This window comes from Pezoporus flaviventris, unplaced genomic scaffold, assembly GCF_033815535.1.
Source record: "Pezoporus flaviventris isolate CSIRO_AGI_PZ_B2104156 unplaced genomic scaffold, CSIRO_AGI_Pfla_v1 ptg000013l, whole genome shotgun sequence".
Lineage (NCBI taxonomy): Eukaryota > Metazoa > Chordata > Aves > Psittaciformes > Psittacidae > Pezoporus > Pezoporus flaviventris.
Genome location: NW_026892561.1, coordinates 22,997,548 through 23,014,656, shown reverse-complemented (window position 1 = coordinate 23,014,656; position 17,109 = coordinate 22,997,548). Strand labels below are relative to the sequence as shown.

Genomic DNA, 17,109 nt, shown 5'->3' with positions numbered 1-17,109 from the left:
GCTTACTAAGCAATACTACCCTGCAATTATTCTTAAAAAAATAACAAAACAAACAAACAAATCTATGTATTTCTGCCTTATCATTTAAGGATCCTAAAACCCAGTTCTTTTTTTAACTGTCTTTCAAGGAGACAATAACTGCTTGCTATGTTCTGGAAAGGTCCTTTATATTTGATATTAACTAATGGGGATGAAATTGCTCTTGGCTTTTGATATTCCTAAGTGTTCCCCTTTGGGGGCTGGATTCCTTCCCAGCAAGTAGCAGCAGCCACCAGCAAAGGTGAGTTTGACATTGCTGCAAACTCTCCCTGTAGCAACCTGTGCTACTGTGCCAGCATTGACTCCCTTCGTTCAGATTATTTATTGAAGGTGAACTTCTTGAGCACACAGAGTACAGCATGTTTTCCTGAGCACAAGCAAGGATCACAGAGATATGCTGGAGGAAAAAGTCTCACCGTAAGACCAAGTCAGACACTGCATAGGTTTCAGGCTGCTACCTCCAGCTACTCTTGGATGCTTGATTCCAGGCAAGGGGCAGCTTCCCTTTTCCAGTAGAGCCTTTGGCTTAAGTAACCTGGGGAAAGATTATTGTTGTTGTTTATAGTTCAGAAAGAAAGGAGGGAGAACTGGGATACTTGGCTCTCTGTACCTCCCTTTTCCTGTCTGTGAAGTGTGGGCGACAATACATACCTTCTTCAGAGGGACATTTGCAAGCTAATGGGCAGAAAGTGCTCAGAAACTCCCCACCTCAGCAATTGGGACACATTGGCAATCTGCCCAATAGTTTTGCCTTACCTAAGCAACAGTGGGCGATAAATGATACAAACATGTTGTCTCTAATGTGCTGGCTGCTCTCTAGGTGGTGTGTGGTCTATGTATCTGCAGGGAGTGCTGCTATTTTGCTATGTGTTGGGAGCCTTCTCCTCCATTTCTTCTGGGTTCCACAGAATCTGCCTGCGACTTTCCTGGCAGAACTGCCTTTTTAGCCAGGAGACGGTTCCTGCATTCCAGCATTGCCATTAGCTCAAATAAAGTTTGGCTAATGGGCCACGGTGCCTGCAGGTTCTTGAAGGCCGGCATGCTTCTGCAAGCATCAGACTGGGACAGGGTCTGCTACCTCCAGCCTCTTGCTTAAATTATAAATGTTGACGCTTTTTATGGCATTGCAATTATGTTCTCTGCTGGCTCTGGACTAATCCTCTGTCATGACAGCAAGGCATTTCTCTGGATACTTATGCTGTGAGACTGGGAGCAGAATGCAACCCTGAAGGCTTTCAGGAGTAGTAACTTGCTTTCATTGCTAGTATATAAAAAACCTGCCACGCTGTCTCTTCTTTGATATCTTTCCTGGATTTGTGCTGCTGCAAGGCTTCTCTGATCTCTGTCACTAAATGACACAACATAGAAGGGCAATGTAGAAGTGAAATTAGCAGAAGGGGATCTCTCTACTTTAAAACCAGAGCGATCTTTGGGAAAAGAATTACTTAGATCTTTGATGCTGCAAAAGGCCAGGCAAGTGGGGCATGCAGGAGAAATCTAATTGTTCAAATAGTGGGAACACTGAGAGAAAAATGTTAGTGTCAATCTCAGGTTAATTGGAAAATATTCAAAGGACTTCGTTTTTGTTCAACTTTGAGGTTAGAAGTTCCCTGGGGTTCTATGGAAACAACGCAGTGCTGGCAGCAACTTTGAAATAAGCAGGAGTAAGCTGCAAAGCAAAGAAGTTGTTAGAGGGGATGCGACCTCCTTGTGGACGGATGCATGGGGCAGCAAGAAAGCAAAGATGAGAATGCTGTGCCAGCTGCTCTTGCTTCAGAAGAAGTCCGTGGTGTGGCATAAGTTGATAGGTATGAACATATCACTCCGAAGACAGATTCATCCTCTGTTCATCCTGACATCCAGCATCAAAGGCAAGGTCACCTAACTTCAAGCACTCCCTGGATTGTGTGCACAGCCTGTGGGAAGCACCAGACACACCAGCTGTGTTGTGACTCCACTGGTCTATTAGAAAGACCAACAGCAGCATCTGTGGTAAACCTTGTATTGCTCTGCAACAAAAGCCCAGGTTCTTGGATTAACCTTGTGCACTCATTAAGGCCACCCCTTTATTTTGTTATCTTTTGGGTTTTTTTTTCTGCTTAAACATCAAGCGTTTCAGGGTAGGAAGCATCTTGGCTTGCTTGCATTGATACAGTATCCTGCAGAACAGGAACCTGCCTGTGGTACTGAGGCCTCTTGGCAGTGCTGATTGTAACCCATGGGTATGGGAGGCTGAGGACACTTGCCCAGCAAGTGTGGAGCCCGCAGAGCCAGTTCAGCTTAGAGAGCCACACAGGGAGCCTTTGGGGCTCTGAGCAGTGAGGGGAGAGTGATACAGCAAGGTTGTTCTTCTCCCTTTGCCTCATGCCAGGGCCATTCCAGCTGAGAACCTTTCTACACCATCTGCAGCAGGGCAACACAAGGAGATGAAGACTTTCTGTCATAACAGCTAAGAGGAGGTTTGAGAGTAGCTCTTTAGCCAGGGAGTTAAAGAAGCCAATTCAGAAAGAAGGCAGATTTGCTTTCCTAACCTGCTTCTGGAGAAAAGGCAACTCTCCAGGATTGGGACTTAGCTTGTCTGTATTGCCTCAGAAGGACTTCAGGCTTTTGGAGAACATGAAGGTTGGTAACCATGTTCAGGGGTGCACAGTGTTTAACTACACACCTGGGTTTAAGGGAGAGATGGTGATGACATGGATCATCATGGTGCATAATAGCCAAGAGCATGGCCAAAGTAGCTGAGAACTGGGCACACTACCAGTCTCAAAGCATAACCTCCAACAGACCTCTTGGAAAAAGGAACCTGGCTGCAATTCTGAGGACAGTCCTCCAGGCTTCTTATGAAGAGCAGAAGTGTTTCCCACTTTTGGCCTGTGCATCAGTTTTGATGATTGAAAAATCACTTCTGTTGATTGAAGAATTCTCTCTTGCCTCTAGGAGTCTGAGTCAGAGAATAAGGAAATTGGGTTTCAGACTTCTTTTATGCTTGGTTTTTGTTCCCTCTCTCCCCACTGCACCCCACCCCCCCTCCCACACACACACTTTGAACCACTCTACGAAAGAATGAGACTGGCTGTTCTAGTTTGATCAACTTTGTAAGTTATGCCATCAAAATCTGCATGGTTACTCTTCCACAAAAGCTGGGACCTCTGTTGTACCTCCAGTCAGGTACCCAATCTTGAGCTGCAGAAATTCAGGGAAACAATTCATCATTTAACTTGCGTTGGACCTTCCTACCCAACCCCAAGTTAATGGTGCAGGTTTTGTTTTCCTGCTGAGTTTGGCTGGCTGGCTCAGCCTCCTAGCTCTCACTTTTTGCTCTGCATTTTACCTGCAGCCTTAAGTGCACGGTAGTAACAAGTAGTTTTCCTTGCTGAAGGAACTCAATGGTACCTGTGGGCTGTCATGAAGTTATCCACTGACCTTCTCTTTTTGCTCCTGTAGTGCTTCAAAGGCTCTGGTAATGCTCATTATCAGTGTTGTGTAATGGTCACAGTGCATTCCAAGAGTCAACAGTATGTTGTAAAAACGCCAAAAGCCAATACCTGTGTGGACTGCCCTTTGTATCCAACAATAAAGTAACCATTTGGTGAACCTTAACCTCATACTGACTGCTATTGCTGTTTTCTCCTGTGTCAACATCATTCAGCTTTTTCAGTTTAGGTTCAATGCAGATTGAAGACTGCATAAAATATCGGAGAGAAAATTCTCAGGGGAAAAGAACCCTAACACATCATCTATAATTATAGACTGGGCATAGTATTTATCATCTTAAACTTGGTACAATTTTATGTTAATATAGAGTAGTATCACTCCTTCAAGAAGATAATTTTAACTGATTCCCTAACAGAAATGAACTGTCATTTACAGGCAAGAAATGCATATTTTGAAACTTTGCTTTGTATTTCGATTTTGCAAAGTGCAGGTTCTGGGCTTCCACCCTTGGGAAACTTGTTTTTTGCGTAAGCCTGTAGTAGATGGGCTGCTTGGGAAGTGTGGGTGACCCAAAACAACATAAGGGGAAGGTGTTCCTATCCTCTGATGGAATCCGAGGGATCCAAAAGGCCCAGGGGGAACCACAATCAACATAAACTGCAGTCTTGGCGAGAGCTTGGAGTGATGTCCCATCTCAAGGTATGTTGAAAATTTCCATGAAATAAATGTCCACAACCAATTTTACAGAAGGTGCAAGACAGATGTGAGGGAAATCCAGGCATGTTTTCTATGCCTTGGAAATGAATTGCTTCCAATGAGTCCTCCTAGGAAGTTTAGTCTACTACTGTGTAGAAGTTACCATTACCTTATCTTTGTGTTAGTACATCAGTGGCTAGCAACTGGTCTAGCTGTACCAGTGCAGTTGTGCTAAACTGCTGTTTACCTGAAACCTAAGTGTTTTCTACTAATGTTCATCACAGATCTGTAACTGTGTGGTGTGTTACATTGCCTGAGTCTTTTACAGAACTCTTGAATAACCTTAGTTGGAGCATTCAACCTTTCTGAACTTGGAGAATAGCACTAACACCTATGAGCGGTGTGGCATGGGGAGAGATTCAGCTAATATTTGTGGAAGAATAGGAGTCTTTAGAGGCATAAGAGTCTTAGCTAATATTTGCAGAACACTTTGAGGTCTTGGGATGGATGCTGCTACCAAAGGGTAAAGTGGTATTCACATGTTCTGTCATGTCTGTGTTGTTTACAAATAGAATAGAATGATGTTTTGAAGGTCAGAGACCTTAAGAACAATAGTGGGTTTGAAGCACTCATTTATTTTTACCAAGTTCAGATGCCTGGCATAAACTAGCTGTTTCATTTATGTAGAAGATCTGATCAAACATTTTGGTTGTTTAAAAGAGTTGTTTTTCTTGGTTTTAGGCTGTTGAAATGTCAGATGGTAAAAGCAAGCAAGAGTTCCAGATGGGGCAAGTGGAAAAGAAACGTGACAAAGATGGTAATGGGAAAGCTTCAGATTCTCACTTGACTGGGAGTCCCATGACTTCACCTGTGACTTCCAAACCCACTCTCTGTGCAAGCTCTTGTACAAAGCAGCATCCCTTACATGAAGTTCTTCATTATCAGGGTAAGCGAAGGCAGTAAAGGTTTATTTTCACTGATCCCTAGTCCATCCGTGCTAGGAATTGTTTGGGAGCGGGAGTCTCATCTGGAATACTCAGCTGTTATATAGCCAAGTAAATCATAAGCGCTCTGTTTTAGTGACCCCGGATTTGAATTAGGGTTTCATGACTTACATTTACAGGTCAAGGAAGTGCCCAGTAGTTTGATTTTATTCACTAGCGTTCAAGCTGTGATTTGCACCAGCAGATGAATTTCTGTCTCTGTAACTTCTAGTGATGATACAGGCTAAATCTATACTTGAATAATGGTGGAAGACAAGAGATATAAATGCTGCAAAATTCCTGGTCACTGATGGAGAAATAAAAGCTGGTAAAAAGGGATCTATCTAATCAGACAACTCATTTAATACAAAAAAAAGTCTCAGTTCCTCTAGTCTATGGCCAGTTTTCTTGAAGACAAAGGGAGACATAATTTGTACTGGCAAAGCTAACCCTGACTTATAATCAGAGTAAACGGTGCAAATTGCAGCCTTTGTTTACACTAGCTGTGCTAACCACGGAGGGCTGGAGTTGCAGCAAATTCCTAATGTATGTTGCTGTCTAATTTGTTATATCGGTGGTGGTTTATTCCCTAATGCTTAAGAAGCAGAACACAGTAGAGGAGACTGAAATTACCTTGCAGTGACCAACTGCAACACCTTCTTTCATGGTGGTAAATGTTAATATGGGAATGTACAAAGATGGTGTCAGGGTGTGCATGGTCGATTGCTGCCATTTATTGTGTCAATCGTGTATTGCAAAGGCTCAATTATAAGTGCTTTAAACTCCAGAGAAGTTGCTTGACACCTTGCAAGGCTGTGTCCTTAGTTTATGTACCAGTCTAAGGGATGGGCAGAGAGCCACTAATCTGTCGCATGTGTGAATGTGGTCTCTAGTTCTGTCCTGGAGAATGCTGTTCCAAAATGCCACCTGTAGAGAGCCTTACTCATCAGCAGAGATATTTATTAACTGCCATCAGTGGCTGTCCATGAGCTATTGTACCCCAAAGAAAAAGGGAGCGGCACAAATAATTATTCCTAAATTCAACAGTTAAGAACATGTGATGTATAGAGGAAGGGAGCTAAACCCATGGGATTGTTACTGTCTAATTAATGGCTCTTTGTTGCTGTGCCATAGGCTGCACTGTGCTTTGAGCACTAGCACCCAAATAGGCAAGTTGCCTGTGCTTAGGTTTGGAACTTGCCAATTCAGGCTTCCTACATACTCCCAAAAACTAATCTGAAGACTTCAGTCATGTAAGACTCTGCCTGTATGAGTCAAATAACATGAATGTATGAAATCAAGCATGTAAGCACGCTCATAATAGCCTTCATTTTAGAGGTTAATATTCAAGTGGTTAAACCCCAAAGTACAATGATTATATGAGAAAGTAATTATTTACTGACTTTGAATCCAATTCTGGGAGGCAAATTTTGAATCCAATTCTGGGAGGCAAATCAGAAGTGCTTTGGGGGCTAAAGGTATAGACAGTAACTTGCAGAACTGAATCTTACTTTCTAGCAGACAAAATAATCTGGCTTTGTTAATTACAGTCATTTCTGTCTAATCCTTTTGCCCTGCATTTCTTTGTGGAAAATAGCTTTATGTCCTCTGAGCAAAGATGATCAGGGCAAGAGGGAGGTGGGGGAGGCTGAAACCATCTAAAATGCTCCTTGTTCTGCATTTTGCTACTGATGTAAAAAGCCACTCATGTTGAAGCTTGTGAGCTTTCTAGGCAAATGAATGCGTGAGGTATGGGGACTTCACACAACTCTTACTGTATCTCCTTACACATCTTCTCATATCTCAGGAGAGACTACCAGTAGCTCTATACTTTTTCCCCTCCAGCTCTGCCTTTTATGTCAGCTGTTGATACTAATGTGTCATACAGAATCAGCTAGATTTTTCTATTCTTTTTTTCCCTTTCCATGTTTAACGTTGCTCTAAGTTTAATGTACTTTCAGGAAAGCTGCTGAAATAACGCATGTACAACAAAGAATCCTCTTAAACATGTTAGAAACTTCTGTAAACCAACAGATGATTGCAGTAACCCATGAGGCTCCCTGTGCTTGTGCCTTGGGTTCTGTTGTAACAGCTTAAGATCTTTGAGATCACTTTGATAGTTTTCAGCATTTTGGTGACTGAGATATTTCTTGCTCAGATCTAGTAGGTCTTCCCTTGTGGTGAAACCTATGACAGACTGTCAGAATGTCATGGTGTCATGGCTGCCTTGTTGCCATCTGCATGAGAAATGTTGGGACATGAATGACTGTCTTTTTGGTTTTGTTTTGTTTGGGCTTTTTGCCATATAAAGAATAGGCAATGGACTAGATAAGTAATTTTGACTTGTCTACTATGGAGTAGAGGATCTAAAGCAAACTAATGTTAATGGTTTTCTATGGAGGCACCATCTACACATTTGACATGGATCTGATGATCTGAAAATGAAGCAGAAGTAGTTACATTTTAGTTGTGGTCTTTTATTGTCAGGTTTATTTTACTGTTCTTTCACAACATTTTCTTATTTTAGCCACGAGTGTTTGACCAAGCCATAGAAGGTCCATGTCACCAAAAGTACAGAGAAAACTTCTCAAGCTTCTGGATTTTGTCTGAGAGGTCATGAATGTAAATATGGGTTTTGGCTGTGGTGATGGTGTGGGTGATGTGTTGTTGGAAAGAAGATATGGGAGGGCTGGAAGAGCTGCAGCACAGCGGTGCATGTGAGGTGTGTGGATACAGGACAAATGCCCAAGCTAATTGGGTTGTGCTGGACTAGGTGCTAGTGTTGTTCAGCATGAAGTTGGTGTTTGGCCTAGCGCATCTACAGTTAGGTGTATATTTAGAATGCAGACCTATTTCTAGTCTATATTCTTTCTGAAGTGATTTCTAGATAAGTCATTTATCTCAGTCCTCTTAGAATGGGATCTATTAATTACATGAATTCTAAGCATAGAGCAAAGATGATCAAAGCAGATGGTGCAATGGGATATTGAGATGCACAGTGTGGTTTAACACTGATGATGTCTGTTCACTGTTTGTGAAATTCTTTGAAGATGAATGATATGTAATGTTTCTAATTGATTATATTACCTAGAGTATTATCTGGAAGGCATTTGATAGGGATTCAAGATATCTGGCTCCATTCCTTGGTATTTCATTGGCTAGCTGAGCAAGTTAATTCTTCCTGTGCCTTAGTTATTCCAGTATTAAAATGCAGATAGTCACCCATAAAACTGAGATAGTTACACTGTCCTTTTTGAAAAGTACTTGGAAACCTACTGATTACAAATTGTGGATGCATTTTTTTTTTTTTGAGTTGTTACTGTTTTCTTTGTTTAGACAAGATAATAATAACAGACATGTCAACATCAGTGAATCTTGATTTGCTCAGAGCAGGCAATGAGAGATGGGAACTTGAATCATTATTGATTTTGATTTAAAGGTCTCTGCTAGCTGTTTCTTTAAAGGAAACAATAATGGCTGATGCCAGAGCTTTTCTTTTTGCTGGAACTTGGTGCTTCTCTGCAGTGCCTATTTCTAGTTAAAAAAATCCTAGCAGTTGGCAAATGACAAGTCTTCATTCTAATAGGTGGCACATCACTCTTGCCTGAGAGTGTAAATGTTCTGTACTTAAGAATCTTTGCAGGTGGCATCCTAGATTTAGCGGAGACAAGAATAACAACTATTGCTGTTCTTGACAATTCCGAGGTCTCTTAAAGCCATTTGAAAAGTGCAGAAGTAGGTGCTGGCAGGATCAGGTTTAGGTGCTTTGGAAAGCCATTTTTCTGCTAAACGGCTGTATATCAGCCCAAGACATCACCCACAAAATGTCATCTTTTGAGAGAAGGCCTTTTTTTTTCCAAGTCTTAAATAGAGCTTCCCATCTTAATACTTTCCGAAAAACTTGTGTTTTAATTTGCTGTCCTGAAGAGGTGCATAAAAGAAGTCCCTACTTGATCTTGTGTTAGTGGAGGTTAATGTGGCTGGAAGGAAGGTGGGCATTTATACCAGTAAGAGAATGGATAGCTGCTGGAGGAGCCAGCATCACTGATGGAGAACTGGCATTGATATCCTCTCTCAATCCCATGCTATTGTTATTCAACGTGCCTGAAAAGACAGTGAAAAGGAGGAGATACCTTAGGTTAGAATTAGTGCAAGGCATCCACTTCCATGACAGTGTTGTGGTAGCGAACACTTCCCACTGTTCTCCAAGGCTGGATCTAAACTCTGGACCAACTCCTTTCATGGCTGATTTGCTGCTCAGGCCAAGCCCATAACCAAAACTCACTTTCTGCTTTTTGCAGGAAGTGACGCTTCACGCAAGAAGCAGTGTTAACCACTTCATCTTAGTGCAGGTGAAGACAGAAAAGAGCACAGAAGATTGAGTAAATGGCTTTCCCACTTGTAGAACTTGGTCTTGCTAAAACGGTATTAAGATCTTCCAACCTAGCAGACAGTGATCACTACGTGTGTTTTTTTTCCCAGATGTCACTGAAATACCTTCTTGTTGCTAAATCCCAGGTTGAAGGTGCCAAGTCTGCCTTTTATGTGGTCTTGGCCACAAGATGCAAAAACTGATGCTGCATTTCCTAGTGCTGGGTGATGTTCGAACACGCCCTGAACCTCAGCCATTCCCTTCTCCAAAGAATTTGTGACTGGAACAGACCAGACAAAATGGGGAGGAAAAAGCTCCTTTTCCAAAGCCAGTTTTAAGCTGGCGTAGGCACAGAGGAATCTGCTCCTTAAAACATTGCTATTATTCAATTGTTGTGGACAGCATAGGAAATATACCCAGATTCCTGCAACAACCGATTTGATCATTTGGCAGCAAGAAGATACGCTGCCAACAGGCTTCTTCCACCTTCTTTTGGGAATGCAGTATCCTCAATACAGGCATCTCTTAAATTGTCTGCTCCTCAGGATCTATGCCACTGTACCAGAGAGGCTCTGAAATGCAGGGAATTTCTTGCAGAAGATGGGAATACAGATCTGTGGAGTTCCCCATACACAGTGCCTAGCTTTCTGCTCTCTTGCTTGGCATTATATCCTTGCCATTGACTTTTTTCTCTTGCTTTCACTTCTTGTCCTTCTTTATAGGGGATCTGGGTGGGGGGGAGGTTAACTTTTTTAAGGATGTAATTAGGTGGTAACTCTGCACTGTCATAGTGATGTTTGGTCTGGCATGTGGAAGCCCTAGGGCTGTCATCCATACACTGAAGCCTCTAGAATCCTGGTAACCACATTGAAATTATTCTGTAATGGCTGGGTGCAGACTGCCATGGCAGTGTAATTACACATCAAACATTGCAGGCTGCTTAGCCTAATGATAAGCTAAGAGCCAGCTGGAAACAACAGTTAAGTGCAGGTCCCTTGAGGGTAGGGAATGGTGCTGTGATCCCGTGATGCTGTCAACCCATTCATATTCTCCCAGGACCACTGGAGGTAATACTTCCTTTTAGGAACAATATTCAAGTTAGCACTTGTCTGTCCTGGCAATCATGCATATTTGCTTTATTTTTTAAATAGCCCTAGCAAAGAAGGGTGGCAAAGGGCCACCAGTGTGACCTGCTCTTCCCTATGTGAAGGTTAGCTGTGTCACTGCGGATGTCAGGCTGGCTCCTATGGCAGTTTTCCCTTTGGGACGGCCTGCTGCCATGCTCCAGGTCCTGTGTTTTGTTGCATGTTGTGAAGATGTGTCAAAGTGGCTTTCAAGCTGGTTCAGATGAAGTGGTGGCTTGTGTAAGGTTTGAAAATGTTTGCTGGGCATCCCTTACGAAGAGCAGTTGTCATTTGTTAAATGTTGATGTCTTAATTTCTGCCTGCAGACAGAAGTTTTTAAAGATGCCTGTTTAGTAGCTACCAAATACAGGTAGTGCCCATGCAGCTTTCAGTGAGGTGCTCTGGGACCTAGGAGCTTTAAAGATTTCTCCGATAACAAATACTGGGATTGGGCTACCTAAAAATACCTGCTTGTAGCCCATTAGTCCAATGATAATTAAGTTCCTTTGAGCCTTCAACATTTTGCCTCTTTCCCCAGACATTAAAACTTAAAGTATTAATTTCTTCTTCAGAACATGAGCCCTGTTGTCATCAAGCGGAGTGTCTGAGAGTGACTTCACTAGAAGACAACACCCAAATAATCAACTCACAATAAAATCAAGCTAGCTTGACACTGCAACTTCTAAATTGCTTTGGGAAATAACTTCCAGAAGTTACTCCAGAATAACTTCCAGAAGTTTCCCAGATCTTGTGTAGAGCCTAGCATTTAGGTGCTGTAGCCTCAGATTTGGACATTTTTACTATTCAGGAGCAAAATTTTCAAAAAAGTCCATTAAGATAATTTAAAAAATTAAAATACTTTACTTTTGCAAATGTTAAGGCTATTACTTAAGGCTTCGAAGTCACAAAGCCCCTGTCATGGCTGTCCATTTAGTTGTTGCCTTGGAGCTCTTCACAATACAGTCCAGTTTAGTTAATAAGTGCAGTTCTGTATTATCGGTTACCTCAAATCAGCTGGAAGAGCTGATGGCTTTTATTTCTGAGATGGAATTGAATATGCTCAATCTCTACATGATGGGGATGAAGAACCATTCTGTCAATTCTGTTCCTGCCAGCTGATGCCAGGGTCAGAGAGTAGGTCACACCTTTTTGGTTTTGAGATAGAGCAATACTCATTTTAGACCAATTTGCTCTGAGCACGAAGCTCATCTGCTGGGTTGAACCAGGGCATTGTTGCTTTCTCTAGTGCATTGTTCTGCTCTCCCTCTAATTAGCTCCAAATGTTTCTTATGCCTGGAACACAGTGGTAGTGGGGAATAATGGGCTCTCTTCTCTTAACCCTTCAACCCCTAATTTGGCTGTGCACTCCCACCTAGATTCTTTCACTTTCCTACATCCACCAGCACTGTGTCAATCTGACTGCTGCCTGTATCAGACTTGCTGCCCCATAACCTCCTCTCTCCTGTTCTGCAAATTGAGCAGGAACATGTAGGAGCATGGTTTTGGCTCCAGCATTTACTTTTAAGGTCATGGTGCTTGCTTTGCTTGTATATATGTGAGTATACATAAAGGTGTACCCCATATGCTGTTGGCCCTGGAAATGGGGAGAGCCACAGTTACTCCAGGCTTTCTGCTTTGGAGTTGACCTGCCCAGAAAAGTAGTGTGACTTGTTGATTTGTAGAACCACTCTAGTTACACGTCACAAGAAAGGCGTTGCAGGCTGATCCTGAGATGGGTTTTGACCCAAGCTTATCACTTGGGCTAAACAGGAATCCCCCTCAGATGTGGTTTCTTTATCAGGAGCAGGCTGCAGACATTAGAGATCACATGTGAGCACACAAGTGATACAAAACAGTACAATGTTCAAACATGTTCTTGCCACCTTCTTTTTCACATCAAATCCTCTTGCCTTCATTTGGTGGGATTTTTACCTTTTTCCAATTCAGAAAACAGAGCAAATAGCCCAGCATGCTGAGCTCCCCCTCCCTGTGGCAGGTGTAGTCACCTGGGCCAGCACTCCCATTTCAACACAGGCCCATCATCCCCAGCCTGGTGCAGTGTGCCTCGTCCTTCGTGTCTGTGCTGTTTCCCAGTAAGCTTCCTTGCTTGCTGACAGAACTTTTCAGCCTTGACAAAACACTCAAAAGTCTCTGCAAGCCCTTCTTCTGAAGAGGAGCATGAGAACCAAGTGCTGTGTGCTTCTACTCTCTACCTGCTTTGTTCCTGTACCACCTCATGCTGCTTCTGCAGAGAAATACCCCTAAGTTATTGCAAGGGCCAGTGTGCTGTCATCACATTCTGTCTGTTTTATAACTGTCCAGCCTTGTTAAGCACTGACATTTGGTTAGGTTGGAAACAGTTTACAGCTGCTATAGCAGTAATCTGTGTCTCTGGTGGGAAAGACTGAGCTTTTGTTTATGTTGGTGTTGTCTGCTCTGCAGGGCACAAGGGCTGGGCTGAGGCTGGGGGTGTTTCAGTGGTATGATGCTTTTGGATGCTTGAGTCACAAGTCTGTGTTGTCTGTGCAACATGCAACTCCCAAGGAGCTGTATCCACTCCTTCTCCTTCATTAAAGATCTCCCTGTGGCCCATGACTGGGGAGGAAAAGGGCAGGCACTGCAGACATTACGTTCTGGGCTACGTGACCTCTGCATTACTAACAACTCTGGAGTCTCAAAACATTGAAAGTGTCCCACATCTTCATGGATCTCGCATATCAGTTCCTGCCCTGAGTGTCTTCTTAGCTGGTGCCACAGCCCAGGAACCAGTACCCTACCAGAGGTACAGAATGGCCCAACTGTTGGCCCTGGGCAGTCTGGGGTGTAGACAATAGTTTCTTCATGCTCATGGTCTTTTTGTTTGAAGAGACAGCTAATGACTGGACAATAGAAGGCACCCCATTAGCTGAAGGCCACCTCTGCTCTCTGTGTGACAGAGTCCTTGGGGCTGCTGTTACTGCTGCTTTGACACAGCCTGTGGAGTTTGCAAAGGTGGGAGTCATCCCCTACAGCTGAAAGACAATTCTCTATGACAAGAACCTTGGTATTTGTGGACTGTAATTACAAGAAGAGACCATTCTGCTAATCTAGTCTCACCTTCTGCCTCATTCAGACGAGACCTATACCCGTAATGTCTGCATCAAGGCTAATAATTCACTGTTAAGCTACAGCACATATTTTAGGAAGACAGCAAATCTTGTTTTAAGAGCTCAAAGGGTGGAGAATAAAACTCTCCCCTACGTGATTTGTTCAAGTGATTAATTACTGACATTATTGCAAGTTTTAATTTTTTAAGTGCTCATATTATTTCCAGTTTGATTTTATCCAGCTTTTACTTTGAGCTTCTGGATCTAGTTATAGTTTTGTTAGATTCTTGGAGTCCTTTAGCATCTCCCACAGTCCCCCACCGAGAAACGTTAATTTAGATCAAATCACCTCCAAACCTTCCCTGCAGTAAGCCAAATACATGAGGCTGCTAAAGTCTTTCCATCTCCCTTTCTCACTCTTTGCAACATCTGGAATTGAATGATGTGTTATGTTGGATCAATCATCTGTTCAGAGCGGCATCTGACCACCTATTTGATGATGCTGAAACGCATGCCGGTAAAAGTACTTCTTTTACTTGTGGCTGTTTTTCTAGACCAAAACCATCTGTGAATATTTTCCACTCGCTAACCCAGGGGAACCAAACCCCGGGGCTGACAGCAGGCGCTACCTGCCTGCCGCACGGGGTCGAGCGCGCCGACGGCAGGGCCAGGGGGCTGCCGGAGGAGAGCCGCTCCGCAGACCGCCACCAGAGCTCGGCGGGGAGCCGCGGCTGCCTCCGCGGGAAACGCAGCTTGGCCGTGTTCGACCAGCCCTTCGCTAACAGCTCCTCACCTCGAGAGGTTTTTGTCGCTTGATTGCTATTGCCCTCTAGTGGCAACAGGGCAGCCTGTGGCTTGGCACCCCAGGGTTTTTTTTCTGCTGGTTTTCCAGCGCTTATTACTCTGGGCCAATCGTCTTGTTGATACGATGGATCTCACTAGTATTGTTTACCTGGATTTTAACATTCAGCCTTATTATTTAGAACTTTATGCTGTGCAGGAAACAAAATTTGTTCCCTGCCGTTGATAACTAATCTCCTGCCATGTCTGGGAGTCGAATAGACTTTCTGCCCATCGAGATGTTTTGACAACAGAAACTGCAGAAAATATTGCCATTTCGGGCTCAAAATTATTCGGTCCCGCAGTGTCTGAACTCTAAGGTAAAAGCACCTGCTAGCACCTGCTAGCCTGATGCATGAAGTTACCTCCTCCTGAAGTAGAAATATTGCCTTCTTACTGTATGTATTTCTATCTGAAGTCTTTGGTTTTATTATAAAGAGTGAGCTATTTAAAGCACACTTCCTTCCAAACAATCATTTCTTTTTGTCAGACAAGACAAATCATTCATTGAACAATCTTGGCTAATCACAGTTTGTCTTCTTATGGAGATCCTAGAAGATGGTTTATTAATGAGACCTAGATTTTTTTTGCCTGGTTGTAATGCAGGGAGATCTTAATAAGCAATGAATTGCTGCGTCTGCAATCAGTTTTGAGAGTCTTAAAAAGAAAATAATAATACGACGACTAATACTCTCCCTACACTGCCATCCGGTGGATGCAAAATTCATTTCCTTTTGTAAACAGGAAGGGAAATTCTCCTACTGATATCACAGCTTGCAAACTTGCACCAAGCTGACTCCCACTTGTAATGCAATTTCCAGACTAGAGAGGAAAATGTTGGTTATTCTTTAATTTTAGTTATTTCGTCTTAGACAAGCTTTCCAGTCTCTCATCTGCAAAAAAAAAAACATCGTCTATCCTGGAATGGCAAGTAAACCTGTCTGAAATCTTGAAAATTGGTTCTGAAAATATCCCAGGCTCTCTGCTCTTAGTGCCTGGCATGGACAGCCTGAGTCACTGAGCACTGCTACTCCAGAGGATTTTGGAAAATGAAGGCTGAGCTCTCATTTTGACTTTCAGATAATCAGTGTGTGGGCTAGAAACAACAGAGCCTAGGGTCAGATGCAGCACTGCATTTTTGGTTTGCGGTGGAGAGACATGGGGCCAGGGATTAACCCTTTTTGTTTCCCCCAGGACTGATGATTGAAATAATTAGAAGGAGCAAGTCATGATGCTCACAGCCTCCCTATCTGCCGGTCTGCAAATGGAACTTCACCTCACTGAGCCACTTCCCAGTACAACAAACCTCACTGGCAACTATTGACTGTGTTGGCCACTTCACCATCCCAGAGAAATCTGGAAAAGTGAGTACCAGGCATGGATAGAAGCAGTGTGAGAGACAGAGGCCCTTGGCTTGAGTGCACAGCTCCTAGGGTTTTGTCACTGTCTGCATCTTTCTCTACTTCTGGACCCTATGTAAATTAATCCAGCAGCTGCAGCAATAGGATTTCCTAGCTGTGGAAGCAGAACAGAACAGCCAGCCCCAGGGAGCTGAGCTGGGAGGACCAGCTGTGGCATTGTGGCTGCTGCAGGTGGGCCAGGTAATCACCAGGAGGTGGCATCAATCCCCTGGAGACACCACGGCCCATGCTGGGCATGGTGCCAGTCCTTATCTGGGAGCTTTGCTTCTTCCTCTAGAGCGTGCTGGCTCTCCAAAGGGGCTCTGCAGTGGAGTATTTGGGGCCAGCAAGGTCCCACTCTGGAGGTGGGAAGTCCTGCTGCCCCACAGCACTACCAGCACGTTCCAGTTCTGAGTCATTCCCTTGCCTGTTTATTTTTGGTATTTATTTCTTTACCACTGAGGTGTCGGCCCAGAGCAGGCTGGCTGTGCCGGACTCCTCCGGTGGCCTGGTGGCTGTTGCCAGCTCTGTCAAAGTCCTGCAGCATTGGGCGTGTTTCCATCCTAAGCTGAGGGGGAGAGAGGCTGCGTTCCTTTGAGAGCAATGCCACCGCAATCTCTCATCAAAAGTGTGCTTGGCTGTAGGTAATGAGTGCAGTAACATAGGGTAAACTACTTTCACCCTCCCCACAGAGCCCCCGGCTCCCAGCTCTTTCCCTGAGCTGGCTGGGGGGGGTGTGTGGAAGGAGGTTAAGAAGCATATCCTTTGCTGTAATTATATCCTGTTGCTAGAGATATTGTGCTCTGCTTAAAGAAATCATCATAATACAGCCTCCCAGAGAAGGTAATTACTGTGCATCTTATGAATGGCTGCATGTGAATGTCTGCTCAAGCTGCTGTCAGCAGCAAGTTTCAACACATCTTACATACCAGGCATTTTACAGCCTTAGTTTTATTTGTTTTCATCACCCCTTGCCTTGTGCTTTATTTTTCATTAATGGAGCTGGGGTTTTTTTGTTTGTATTGGTTTTCTTTTTCTCCCCCCCCCCCCTTTTTTTTTAAGAGGCCAGAGTTTATGTCTTTGATGGAGCAGTTGGGTGGTGGCTACAGCTTTTATTTGCTGGATTTCTATTGC

The 17,109-nt window shown here is 43.6% G+C and overlaps 1 long non-coding RNA gene across 1 annotated transcript in view; it reads left to right on the top strand.

Moving 5' to 3' along the window:
• Nucleotides 1-15,984, top strand: part of LOC133268192 (uncharacterized) — a 32,304-nt gene extending 16,320 nt beyond the window's left edge. Inside the window, exons 2-3 of the long non-coding RNA XR_009742983.1 lie at nucleotides 4,912-5,116; nucleotides 15,770-15,984. This is a non-coding gene — a long non-coding RNA (uncharacterized LOC133268192). The remainder of the gene's footprint in view (nucleotides 1-4,911; nucleotides 5,117-15,769) is intronic.
• Nucleotides 15,985-17,109: the final 1,125 nt, after the last annotated feature.